The 14637-nt window shown below is 39.5% G+C and overlaps 1 long non-coding RNA gene across 1 annotated transcript; it reads right to left on the bottom strand.

Annotated features, from left to right (window-relative positions):
* Positions 1–631: 631 nt before the first annotated feature.
* Gm35303 lies at positions 632–14210 on the bottom strand. Its single transcript, XR_387454.2, has 3 exons — positions 13802–14210; positions 1653–1708; positions 632–1002 (listed from the first exon to the last, which is right to left on the bottom strand). It is a non-coding gene; the product is annotated as a predicted gene, 35303 (long non-coding RNA).
* Positions 14211–14637: the final 427 nt, after the last annotated feature.

The raw sequence follows: 14637 nt of genomic DNA on the forward strand, positions 1-14637 counted from the left end.
AACCACCCAGCCCTCTTCAGTTTACCCTGCCTGAAATAGACAGGGCAGTACCCAGGCAGGCAATTAATTGACCCAGACTCCCTTACATTCTCTCTTCTACGTGATGACAAGACCAAGGGGGAAAAAATCCTCTGGCAACTGCAGGCCGGATATCACCTTACCACTAGCTCAGCACATTCCAAGTTAATGTTCTCAGCTCTTTAGAATCTAGCACAATGTTAACATATTACTTACATCTCATAGATAACATTACTTTCTAAAACTTAATTGAAACTCTCCTTTTTTTGAAGAGAAAGTATTGATTGCCACTTAAGATTCATGGAACATAGCATTTTCAAGTTGACAACGTACTGTCTCAGAGAATCAGCACTTGGAAGAAGACTTCATGGTGAACAGGAGACTGGCATGTCTGCAATAATAACAAAACCATTCCTGCCTCTTTCCCACCCCACCCCACCCCCCACCAGGCCTCTTCCTAGACTCTTCCCTATCTTTCTCTCCTGATCAACTTCGAGTTCAAAACAATAATAATAATGTTTTTCTCTCTGTGCCCATTGGTATTATGTACATTCATTATTCGATATCTCCATGGCAAAACCATTTTAGTTCTTTTTTTTACTTTTATGAATACATATCTGTACATATTCATTTCAGTCTTATATTTTATTAAGCACAATTCCAAGCCCTGCCAATATATCACAGAGTAAGGAAAAAAAAACAAGGTTTGTAACTCAGCCCCTGGGGAACCTCTGTCCTAGGAGTCGGGGGTGGAGCACAGGGGAACCCAGATGACAAATCATTTCACATATTTTAAGATCTAGAGAGATGGTAATTTAGAGAATGTGATGGAGCAAGAGAGGTACCCACTGTTACATCTCAGAGCTGACATCTGAAAACAAGATGAAGTAGCCATGACAAAACTGAGAAGATACAAGTTCAAACAGCCCCAGGTTCAGTCACATCCTGGCCTGAATGATGTACAAGGTCAGAGGTGGGAAGTTCCTGTGAAAGGCAGAACAACATAAGGTAAAGAGAGGCCACAATTAGAATATAAACACTTTGAAAACCATAGGAATGTCTCTGAATTTTATCCCAGTGGCAGACGAGAGAGGGGCACAGCAAAATGATTTATGACTATCATATAGAACACCTCAACTTCTGTGTGGCAAACTCTCAGTAAAGGGGGAAAAAAGAAAAAAAAAAAGCAGAGCTGCCACTCAGAGGCTACTGAAGAGGTGTTCTAGTCAGCAGTGGCTTGTGTGAACAAAAACTGGAAAGATGAAAGGAAGGAGACAGACTGGAGGATTGTTTTTGAACTGCAGATGTTTGAACTTACTAATGAGTTGGACACTAGCTTTACACACCCACCTTCCCACGTTCACACACTTATTCTACAGCACTGTAAGATAGTTTCCAAGACAGAGACTATATTCACATAACTTATTACAGTATACTGTTAAAGTTATTTGGTTTTATTTGTAGTTATTATTGTTAATATTGTTAATCCATAGATTAAAATTGTATGAGTGTGTGTGTGTGTGTGTATGTGTGTGTGTGTGTGTGTGTGTGTGAGAGAGAGAGAGAGAGTGAGAGAGATAGAGAGAGAGAAAGTATTACATGTCTATAATATGTAGATAAGATTTTGTGCTCACCATGGTTTCAGGATTCTGTTGAGTAGCCATATGTCTTCCATGGATAAGGGTAACCACTAGATATAAAAGGGGAAGAAAAAGGCATCAAGTAACCAGATACCTAAGATGACACAATCGGTTTCTTATTAAAAAAAAAAAAAAGTAGGTATGTTATAGGCTTATTAAATGTGAGGTTCCTACTAAATTATTCAATTAGGAAAATCAGACACAAAGGTGAGTTAAAGCACTGGAAATAACTGCAAAGTCAAGAAAGAGGACTATTCCTGGGCTTTTTTTGGTTGGGAGACTATTGATGACTGGTTCTATTTCTTTTTTTTTTTTTTTTCATTTTTTATTAGGTATTTAGCTCATTTACATTTCCAATGCTATACAAAAAAGTCCCACATACCCACCCACCCCCACTCCCCTACCCGCCCACTCCCCCTTTTTGGCCCTGGCGTTCCCCTGTACTGGGGCATATAAGGTTTGCGTGTCCAATGGGCCTCTCTTTCCAGTGATGACCGACTAGGCCATCTTTTGATACATATGCAGCTAGAGCCAAGAGCTCCGGGGTACTGGTTAGTAATTAATGTTGATCCACCTATAGGGTTGCAGATCCCTTTAGCTCCTTGGGTTCTTTCTCTAGCTCCTCCATTGGGAGCCCTGTGATCCATCCATTAGCTGACTGTGAGCATCCACTTCTGTGTTTGCTAGGCCCCGGCATATTCTCACAAGAGACAGCTACATCTGGGTCCTTTCGATAAAATCTTGCTAGTGTATGCAATGGTGTCAGCGTTTGGATGCTGATTATGGGGTGGATCCCTGGATATGGCAGTCTCTACATGGTCCATCCTTTCATCTCAGCTCCAATCTTTGTCTCTGTAACTCCTTCCAAGGGTGTTTTGTTCCCACTTCTAAGGAGGGGCATAGTGTCCACTCTTCAGTCTTCATTTTTCGAGAGTTTCATGTGTTTAGGAAATTGTATCTTATATATTGGATATCCTAGGTTTTGGGCTAATATCCACTTATCAGTGAGTACATATTGTGTGAGTTCCTTTGTGAATGTGTTACCTCACTCAGGATGATGCCCTCCAGGTCCATCCATTTGGCTAGGAATTTCATAAATTCATTCTTTTTAATAGCTGAGTAGTACTCCATTGTGTAGATGTACCACATTTTCTGTATCCATTCCTCTGTTGAGGGGCATCTGGGTTCTTTCCAGTTTCTGGCTATTATAAATAAGGCTGCTATGAACATAGTGGAGCATGTGTCCTTCTTACCAGTTGGGGCATCTTCTGGATATATGCCCAGGAGAGGTATTGCTGGATCCTCCGGTAGTACTATGTCCAATTTTCTGAGGAACCACCAGACGGATTTCCAGAGTGGTTGTACAAGCCTGCAATCCCACCAACAATGGAGGAGTATTCCTCTTTCTCCACATCCTCACCAGCATCTGCTGTCACCTGAATTTTTGATCTTAGCCATTCTGACTGGTGTGAGGTAGAATCTCAGGGTTGTTTTGATTTGCATTTCCCTGATGATTAAGGATGTTGAACATTTTTTCAGGTGCTTCTCTGCCATTCGATATTCCTCAGGTGAGAATTCTTTGTTCAGTTCTGAGCCCCATTTTTTAATGGGGTTATTTGATTTTCTGAAGTCCACCTTCTTGAGTTCTTTAAATAAGTTGGATATTAGTCCCCTATCTGATTTAGGATAGGTAAAGATCCTTTCCCAATCTGTTGGTGGTCTTTTTGCCTTATTGACGGTGTCTTTTGCCTTGCAGAAACTTTGGAGTTTCATTAGGTCCCATTTCTCAATTCTCGATCTTACAGCGCAAGTCATTGCTGTTCTGTTCAGGAATTTTTCCCCTGTGCCCATATCTTCAAGGTTTTTCCCCACTTTCTCCTCTATAAGTTTCAGTGTCTCTGGTTTTATGTGAAGTTCTTTGATCCATTTAGATTTGACCTTAGTACAAGGAGAAAAGTATGGATGGATTTGCATTCTTCTACATGATAACAACCAGTTGTGCCAGCACCATTTGTTGAAAATGCTGTCTTTCTTCCACTGGATGGTTTTAGCTCCCTTGTCGAAGATCAAGTGACCATAGGTGTGTGGGTTCATTTCTGGGTCTTCAATTCTATTCCATTGGTCTACTTGTCTGTCTCTATACCAGTACCATGCAGTTTTTACCACAATTGCTCTGTAGTAAAGCTTTAGGTCAGGCATGGTGATTCCACCAGAGGTTCTTTTATCCTTGAGAAGACTTTTTGCTATCCTAGGTTTTTTGTTATTCCAGATGAATTTGCAATTTGCTCCTTCTAATTCGTTGAAGAATTGAGTTGGAATTTTGATGGGGATTACATTGAATCTGTAGATTGCTTTTGGCAGGATAGCCATTTTTACAATGTTGATCCTGCCAATCCATGAGCATGGGAGATCTTTCCATCTTCTGAGATCTTCTTTAATTTCTTTCTTCAGAGACTTGAAGTTTTTATCATACAGATCTTTCACTTCCTTAGTTAGAGTCACGCCGAGATATTTTATATTATTTGTGGCTATTGAGAAGGGTGTTGTTTCCCTAATTTCTTTATCAGCCTGTTTATTCTTTGTGTAGAGAAAGGCCATTGACTTGTTTGAGTTAATTTTATATCCAGCTACTTCACCGAAGCTGTTTATCAGGTTTAGGAGTTCTCTGGTGGAATTTTTAGGGTCACTTATATATACTATCATATCATCTGCAAAAAGTGATATTTTGACTTCCTCTTTTCCAATTTGTATCCCCTTGATCTCCTTTTGTTGTCGAATTGCTCTGGCTAATACTTCAAGTACTATGTTGAAAAGGTAGGGAGAAAGTGGGCAGCCTTGTCTAGTCCCTGATTTTAGTGGGATTGCTTCCAGCTTCTCTCCATTTACTTTGATGTTGGCTACTGGTTTGCTGTAGATTGCTTTTATCATGTTTAGGTATGGGCCTTGGATTCCTGATCTTTCCAGAACTTTTATCATGAATGGGTGTTGGATCTTGTCAAATGCTTTTTCTGCATCTAACGAGATGATCATGTGGTTTTTGTCTTTGAGTTTGTTTATATAATGAATTACATTGATGGATTTTCGTATATTAAACCATCCCTGCATCCCTGGAATAAAACCTACTTGGTCAGGATGGATGATTGCTTTAATGTGTTCTTGGATTCGGTTAGCGAGAATTTTATTGAGGATTTTTGCATCGATATTCATAAGAGAAATTGGTCTGAAGTTCTCTATCTTTGTTGGGTCTTTCTGTGGTTTAGGTATCAGAGTAATAGTGGCTTCATAAAATGAGTTGGGTAGAGTACCTTCTACTTCTATCTTGTGAAAAAGTTTGTGCAGAACTGGAATTAGATCTTCTTTGAAGGTCTGATAGAACTCTGCACTAAACCCGTCTGGTCCTGGTCTTTTTTTTGGCTGGGAGACTATTTATAACTGCTTCTATTTCTTTAGGGGATATGGGACTGTTTAGAAGGTCAACTTGATCCTGATTCAACATTGGTACCTGGTATCTGTCCAGAAATTTGTCCATTTCGTCCAGGTTTTCCAGTTTTGTTGAGTATAGCCTTTTGTAGAAGGATCTGATGGTGTTTTGGATTTCTTCAGGATCTGTTGTTATGTCTCCCTTTTCAGTTCTGATTTTGTTAATTAGGATTTTGTCTCTGTGCCCTCTAGTGAGTCTAGCTAAGGGTTTATCTATCTTGTTGATTTTCTCAAAGAACCAACTCCTCGTTTGGTTAATTCTTTGAATAGTTCTTGTTTCCACTTGGTTGATTTCACCCCTGAGTTTGATTATTTCCTGCCGTCTACTCCTCTTGGGTGAATTTGCTTCCTTTTTTTCTAGAGCTTTTAGATGTGTTGTCAAGCTGCTAGTATGTGCTCTCTCCCATTTCTTCTTGGAGGCACTCAGAGCTATGAGTTTCCCTCTTAGAAATGCTTTCATTGTGTCCCAAAGGTTTGGGTACGTTGTGGCTTCATTTTCATTAAACTCTAAAAAGTCTTTAATTTCTTTCTTTATTCCTTCCTTGACCAAGGTATCATTGAGAAGAGTGTTGTTCAGTTTCCACGTGAGTGTTGGCTTTCTGTTATTTTTTTTGTTATTGAAGATCAGCCTTAGTGCATGGTGATCTGATAGGATACATGGGACAATTTCAATATTTTTGAATCTGTTGAGGCCTGTTTTGTGACCTATTATGTGGTCAATTTTGGAGAAGGTACCATGAGGTGCTGAGAAGAAGGTATATCCTTTTGTTTTAGGATAAAATGTTCTGTAGATATCTGTCAGATCCATTTGTTTCATTACTTCTGTTAGTTTCAGTGTGTCCCTGTTTAGTTTCTGTTTCCATGATCTGTCCATTGATGAAAGTGGTGTGTTGAAGTCTCCCACTATTATTGTGTGAGGTGAAATGTGTGCTTTGAGCTTTACTAAAGTTTCTTTAATGAATGTGGCTGCCCTTGTATTTTGGAGCATAGATATTCAGAATTGAGAGTTCCTCTTGGAGGATTTTACCTTTGATGAGAACGAAGTGCCCCTCCTTGTCTTTTTTGATGAGTTTGGGTTGGAAGTCAATCTTATCAGATATTAGGATGGCTACTGCAGCTTGTTTCTTCATACCATTTGCTTGGAAAATTGTTTTCCAGCCTTTTATTCTGAGGTAGTGTCTATCTTTTTCTCTGAGATGTGTCTCCTGTAAACAGCAAAATGTTGGGTCTTGTTTGTGTAGCCAGTTTGTTAGTCTATGTCTTTTTATTGGGGAGTTGAGACCATTGATGTTAAGAGATATTAAGGAAAAGTAATTGTTGCTTCCTGTTATTTTTGTTGTTAAAGTTGGCATTCTGTTCTTGTGGCTGTCTTCTTTTAGGTTTATTGAGGAATTACCTTCTTGTTTTTTCTAGGGCGTTGTTCCCATTCTTGTATTGGTTTTTTTCTGTTATTATCCTTTGAAGGGCTGGATTCGTGGAGAGATAATGTGTGAATTTGGTTTTGTCGTGGAATACTTTGGTTTCTCCATCTATGGTAATTGAGAGTTTGGCTGGGTATAGTAGCCTGGGCTGGAATTTGTGTTCTCTTAGTGTCTGTATAACATCTGTCCAGGCTCTTCTGGCTTTCATAGTCTCTGGTGAAAAATCTGGTGTAATTCTGATAGGCTTGCCTTTATATGTTACTTGACCTTTTTCCCTTACTGCTTTTAGTATTCTATCTTTATTTAGTGCATTTGTTGTTCTGATTATTATGTGTCGGGAGGAATTTCTTTTCTGGTCCAGTCTTTTGGAGTTCTGTAGGCTTCTTGTATGTTCATAGGTATCTCTTTCTTTAGATTTGGGAAGTTTTCTTCAATAATTTTGTTGAAGATGTTTGCTGGTCCTTTCAGTTGAAAATCTTCATTCTCATCCACTCCTATTATCTGTAGGTTTGGTCTTCTCATTGTGTCCTGGATTTCCTGGATATTTTGAGTTAGGATCTTTTTGCATTTTCCATTTTCTTTGATTGTTGTGCCGATGTTCTCTATGGAATCTTCTGCACCTGAGATTCTCTCTTCCATCTCTTGTATTCTGTTGCTGATGCTCAAATCTATGGTTCCAGATTTCTTTCCTAGGGTTTCTATCTCCAGTGTTGCCTCACTTTGAGTTTTCTTTATTGTGTCTACTTCCCTTTTTAGGTCTAGTATGGTTTTGTTCATTTCCATCACCTGTTTGTATGTTTTTTCCTCTTTTTTTGTAAGGACTTCTACCTGTTTGATTGTGTTTTCCTGTTTTTCTTTAAGGACTTGTAACTCTTTAGCAGTGTTCTCCTGTATTTCTTTAAGTGATTTATTAAAGTCCTTCTTGATGTCCTCTACCATCATCATGAGATATGCTTTTAAATCTAGGTCTAGGTTTTCGGGTGTGTTGGGGTGCCCTGGACTGGGCGAAGTGGGAGTGCTGAGTTCTGATGATGGTGAGTGGTCTTGGTTCCTGTTAGTAGGATTCCTACGTTTACCTTTCGCCATCTGGTAATCTCTGGAGTTAGTAGTTATAGTTGACTCTGTTTAGAGATTGTTCTTCTGGTGATTCTGTTACCGTCTCTCAGCAGACCTGGGAGACAGATTCTCTCCTCTGAGTTTCAGTGCTCAGAGAACTCTCTGCTGGCAAGCTCTCTTACAGGGAAGGTGCGCAGATATCTTGTTTTTGGACCTCCTCCTGGTCGAAGAAGAAGGCCCAAAACAGGGCCTTTCTCAGAAGCTGTGTTGCTTTGGCAGTTCCCAGAAGCTGTCAGCTTCTGTGGTGCAGACTCTCACCTGTGCAGACTAAATTCCTAAGTTCCAGGGAGTCCTGGAACCAAGATGGCGACTGCTGCTCCTGAGGCTGAGGCCGCCTCCCGAGCCAGGCGGACACCTGTCCTCTGGTCCGGACGGTGGCCGGCTGTCTGCAGCCTGCAAAGGGTACTGCCTCAGCGGCTCTGTGCTTCCGCCTGTCCCAGAAGCTGTCCGGTTCTCTGGCGCACCCTCTAACCTGTTCAGACTAATTTCCTAAGTTCTGCTGAGTCCCGGAACCAAGATGGCGACCGCTGCTGCTGAGGCTGAGGCCGCCTCCCAAGCCAGGCGGACACCTGTCCTCTGGTCCGGACGGTGGCCGGCTGTCTGCGGCCCGCCAAGGGTGCTGCCTCAGCGGCTCTGTGCTTCCGCCTGTCCCAGAAGCTGTCCGGTTCTCTGGCGCACCCTCTAACCTGTTCAGACTAATTTCCTAAGTTCTGCTGAGTCCCGGAACCAATGGTTCTATTTCTTTAGGGAATATGGGACTGTTTACATCATTAATCTGATCCTGATTTAATTTTGGTACCTGGTATCTGTCTAAGAGTTTGTCCATTTCATCCAGGTTTTCCAGTTTTGTTGAGTATAGCCTTTTGTACTAGGATCTGATGAAGCTTTGGATTGCCTCGTGTTGTTGTTATATCTCCCTTTTCATTTCTGATTTTGTTAATTAGGATGCTGTCCCTGTGCCCTCTAGTGAGTCTGGCTAAGGGTTTATCTATCTTTTTGATTTTCTCAAAGAACCAGCTCCTTGATTGGTTGATTCTTTGAATAGTTCTTCTTGTTTCCACTTGGTTGATTTCACCCCTGAGTTTGATTATTTCCTGCCTTCTACTCCTCTTGGGTGAATTTGCTTCCTTTTATTCTAGAGCTTTTAGGTAAGCTGTAAAGCTGCTAGTGTATGCTCTCTCTAGTTTCTTTTTGGAGGCATTCAGAGCTGTGAGTTTTCCTCTTAGGAATGCTTTCATTGTACCGCTAAGTTCAGGTATGTTGTGGCTTCATTTTCATTAAACTCTGAAAAGCCTTTAATTTCTTTATTTCTTCCTTGACCAAGGTATCATTGAGTAGAGTATTGTTCAGCTTCCACGTGAATGTTGGCTTTCTATTATTTATGTTGTTATTAAAGATCAGCCTTAGTCTGTGGTGATCTGATAGGATGCATGGGATAATTTCAATATTTTTATATGTGTTGAGGCCTGTTTTGTGACCAATTATATGGTCAATTTTGGAGAAGGTACCAAGAGGTGCTGAGAAGAAGGTATATCCTTTTGTCTTAGGATAAAATGTTTTGTAGATATTTGTTAAATCCATTTTTTTCATAACTTCTGTTACTTTCAATGTGTCTCTATTTAGTTTCTGTTTCCAGGATCTGTCCATTGATGACAGTGGAGTATGAAGTCTCCCACTATTATTGTGTGAGGTGCAATGTGTGCTTTGAGCTTTACTAAAGTTTCTTTAATGAAGGTGGCTGCCCTTGCATTTAGAGCATAGATATTCAGAATTGATAGTTCATCTTGAAAGAATTTACCTTTGATGAGTATGAAGTGCCCCTCCATGTCTCTTTTGATAAATCAATCAACATAATCCACTATATAAACAAACTCAAAGACAAAAACCACATGATCATCTCCTTAGATGCTGAGAAAACATTTGACAAAATCCAACACCCATTCCTGATAAAAGTCTTGGAAGGATCAGGAATTCAAGACCCATACCTAAACATAATAAAAGTAATATACTGCAAACCAGTAGCCAACATCAAACTACATGGAAAGAAACTTGAAGCAATCCCACTAAAATCAGGGAATAGACAAGGCTGCCCACTTTCTCCCTACCTATTCAATATAGTACTTGAAGTTCTAGCCAGAGCAATTAGACAACAAAAGGAGATCAAGGAGATACAAATTGGAAAGAAAGAAATAAAAAATCTTCTACTTACAGAAGATATGATAGTATATATAAGTGACACTAAAAATTCCACCAGGGAACTCCTAAACCTGATAAATAGCTTCAGTGAAGTAGCTGGATATAAAATTAACTCAAACAAATCAGTGTCCTTTCTCTACACAAAGGATAAACACACCGAGAAAGAAATTAGGGAAACAACATTCTTCACAATAATCACAAATAATATAAAATACCTTGGTGTGACTCTCACTAAGGAAGTGAAAGATCTGTATGATAAGAGCTTCAAATCTCTAAAGAAAGAAATCAAAGATCTCAGAAGATGGAAAGATCTCCCATGCTCATGGATTGGCAGGAATAACATAGTCAAAATGGCTATCTTGCCGAAAGCAATTACAGATTCAATGCAATCCCCATCAAAATTCCAGCTCAATTCTTCACTGAGTTAGAAAGGACAATTTGCAAATTCATCTGGAGTAACAAAAAAACCTAGGATAGCAAAAACTATTCTCAAGGATAAAAGAACCTCTAGTGGAATCACCATGCCTGACCTCAAGCTTTACTACAGAGCAATTATGATAAAAACTGCACAGTACTGGTAAAACGACAGACAGGTAGATCAATGGAATAGAATTGAAGACCCAGAAATGAACCCACACACCTATGGTCACTTGATCTTTGACAAGGGAGCTAAAACCATCCAGTGGAAAAAAGACAGCATTTTCAACAAATGGTGCTGGCACAACTGGCAGTTATCATGTAGAAGAATGTGAATTGATCCATTCTTATCTCCTTGTACAAAGTTCAAGTCTAAGTGGATCAAGGAACTCCACATAAAACCAGAGACACTGAAACTTATAGAGGTGAAAGTGGGGAAAAACCTTGACGATATGGGCACAGTGGAAAATTCCTGAACAGAACAGCAATGGCAAATAGGACATCATAAAATTGCAAAGCTTCTGTAAGGCAAAGGACACTTTCAATAAGACAAAAAGGCAACCAACTTTACCAATCCTAAATCAGATAGGGGAGTAATATCCAATACATATAAAGAACTCAAGAAGATGGACTCCAGAAAATCAAATAACCCTATTAAAAAATGGTGTACAGGACTAAACAAAGAATTCTCAACTGAGGAATACCGAAGGGCTGAGAAACACCTGAAAAAAATGTTCAACATTCTTAATCATCAGGGAAATGCAAATCAAAACAGCCCTGAGATTTCACCTCACACCAGTCAGAATGGCTAAGATCAAAAATTCAGGTGACAGCAGATGCTGGCAAGGTTGTGGAGAAAGAGGAACACTCCTGCATTGTTGGTGGGATTGCAAGCTGGTACAATCACTCTGGAAATCAGTCTGGCGGTTCCTCAGAAAATTGGACATAGTACTACCAGAAGATCCAGCAATACCTCTCCTGGGCCAGAAGATGTTCCAACTGGTAATAAGGACACATGCTCCACTTTGTTCATAGCAGCCTTATTTATAATAGCCAGAAGCTGGAAAGAACCCATATGTCCCTCAACAGAGGAATGGATACAGAAAATGCTGTACATTTTCACAATGGATTACTACTCAATTATTAAAAACAATGAATTTATAAAATTCTTGGGAAAATGGATGTATCTGGAGGATATCATCCTGAGTGAGGTAACCCAATCACAAAAGAACACACATGATATGCACTCACTGGTAAGTGGATATTAACCCAGAAACTTAGAACACCCAGGATACAATTTGTAAAACACATGAAATTCAAAAGAATGAAGACCAACATGTGGATACTTCTTTCCTTATTAGAATGGGGAATAAAATACCCATGGAAGGAGATACAGAAACAAAGTTTGGAGCTGAGAGGGAAGAACGGACCATCCAGAGACTGCCCCACCCAGGAATCTATCCCATATACAACCACCAAACCCAGACACTATTGCATATGCCAGCAAGATTCTTCTACAGGACCCTGATATAGCTATCTCTTGTGAGGCTATGCCAGTGCCTGGCAAATACAGAAGTGGACGCTCACAGTCATCTATTGGATGGAACACAGGTCCCCTAAAGAAGGAGCTAGAGAAAGTACCCAAGGAGATAAAGGGGTCAGCAACCCAATAGATAGATAAACAATATGAACTAACCAGTGCCCCCCCAGAACTGTATCTCTAGTTGCATATGTAGCAGATGATGGCCTAGTCAGCCATCAATGGAAGGAGAGGCCCTTAGTCTTGCGAAGATCATATGCCCCAGTACAGGGGAATGCCAGGGCCAGGAAGCAGGAGTGGGTGGGTTGCTGAGCAGGGCAGGGGAAGGGTATAGGGGACTTTCGGGATAGCATTTGAAATGTAAATGAAGAAAATATCTGATAAAAAAATGAAAAAATTTAAAAAGAATTTCCAAGTCACCATGGGATATGTAAGACCTTCTCTTAACATAAACCCACAAATAAACAATAAATCCTAACTATAAAAGAAAAAAAAGAGGACTGTTTCATTTGAAAGGTGTGGTAGTTTGAATAAGAATGGCCCCTGTAGGCATATATATATATATATATATATATAGTCACCAGGGAGTGGTATATCCTGTGTCATTATATGTTAAAAGTATGTGATCTGCTTTTTTATTTTTATTTTATAGTGGTAACAGTTAAAAATTGCCATGAGTCTCAGAAGAGACTTTGAACTTCGGATTTTTAATGTTGAGACTGTGACAGATTATGGGGACTTCAAAATTGCACTGAAAGCATTTTTTTTTTTCATCATGATATGGCTAAAAGCCTATAGGGGCCAGATAGTAGAATGTATTGTTTTGATAAAAATGGCCCCCGTATGCTCATGTATTTCAATGCTTAGTCACCAAAAAGTGGCGCTGTTTGAAAGGATTAGAAGGATTATGGGGTAAGGAGTTGTTGCAGGTAGTATGTCACTGGGGATGAGCTTTGAGCTTCTAAAAATCCATGCTAGCCTAGTCAGTCTGTCTCTCTCTGTCTCTCTGTCTCTCTGTCTCTGTCTCTCTCTGTCTCTCTCTCTCTGTCTCTCTCTCTCTCTGTCTCTCTCTCTCTCTCCCTCTCTCTTCAAATCAGGATGTAGCTCTCAGTTACTACTTCAGTACCATGTATCCTGCCATGCTCCCTGCCATGATAAAAATAGACTATACCTCTAAAACTATAAGCAATCTCACAATTAAATGGTTTTCTTTCTTTTATAATAGTTACCTTGGTCATGGTATCTCTTCACAGCCATATATTAATGACTAAGACAAAAGGTATTTGGAGAGTGACTCTGTATTCAACCAACACCTAATGCCTATTGCACTCCTGACACTGCCTAAGAGACTAAACATAAGAGAAGTATCATTTTCATAAAATTTTGGGTCTAGTGAGAAGACAGAAAAAATATCCAAGTGAATAAATATGTCAGATATTATGGCATGCCATGAAAAAATAAACCACGGTGATAACACACATGATGGAGGCTTTATGTGTATGTTGCTTTTGTGTGAATAAACAGGAACGATTTTGCAAGCATTTGGAGGAATGCAAAAGGACTAATGTTTGAGCAATAAAAGAATTAGCAATCTGTTCAAAGTTACAAAGTATGGGCTTCCAGGTGAAACACAGATGTTCAAAATTCAGAAAGAACTCATGGAATTTTTTCAGTGAATTCACAGATTTACTCTATTTACAAGTAAAAGAGATTTAAAAAAAAAAAAAAGAAAAAGAAAAAAAGAATGTAGGCTTTCTTCAGGAACCGAAGTCACTCTAACAAGACCACAAGAGTGTTTTTCCAAATAAGACTTTATGGCCATCCATCTCTTCAATTCTTTTTATGCTTCTAGACAAAGGAACTAAAACAATAAAACATTTCTATCTGATTTTATAAGCTGATTCTATGTGAAAATACCCAGAGGAGATTTCTATTCTTTTCAAATGCACCGCTATCGTTTGTGTTCAGTTTACCTTTCTCCTTGATGTTCAGTTTCTTCTCTGTGACTGGGAGTATCGAGTTATCTCCATCCCTGAGAGAAGGCCAAAGGTCACCACTGAAAAAACAGAGGAACAGTAAGTGAATGAAATGATAAAGGTCTCAAACCAACCTTGGCAGCTGTTTTCCCAAAGTCAGAGAAGAAAGTGAGTTGAAAGCCAATCACATGGAAGCTGATAAAAATCTGAGCCTAACATTACATCCACCTGGGGAGGAGCTATATAGCTCGAGATTGGAATGCTGGGACTCTGATACATGTTTTCCCTAGGAGCTTAAAATAGAAAAGTAATACTGAGTAATATATGGAAGAGATTTACTGTGGGAGTCTTAGCTGACTGTTAACAAGAAGGTCGGGAGAACAAATAACAGCTTTTTCATATTTATAGGAAAAAACTACTAAGTTAGTTAAGAATCCAAACCATGTTTTCTCTTAGGGATAGACAGTACATACAGTGAACTAAGAAACAAAAACTCTCTGTCCTACCAACGCTGTACACATTTCAATGCTGGTAAAGCACCAGCGGAACTCACTGTGAACCTACAGTTTAAGTCTGAAACCAAAGTCATAGAAGTTGATTCTTCTCCCAAAATTAGATTACAGTGTACTGAATCAGCTCCTATTCCAATTCTCAGCACCAGGCTTCCCCTATCAAACCATGGAGTGACATAGCCGATATTCAGTACAGTTTCCACAGCTACGTCCAAATTAGACACAGGGATTAAAGAAATCAGAACCTGGTCATTATTCTCATAACTTGATTAGAAATGAAGAGATAACAAACAAGTCTGTGAAGGACATAGATAATCCTAG

The sequence above is a fragment of the Mus musculus genome, chromosome 1 (genome assembly GCF_000001635.26).
Source record: "Mus musculus strain C57BL/6J chromosome 1, GRCm38.p6 C57BL/6J".
Classification (NCBI taxonomy): domain Eukaryota; kingdom Metazoa; phylum Chordata; class Mammalia; order Rodentia; family Muridae; genus Mus; species Mus musculus.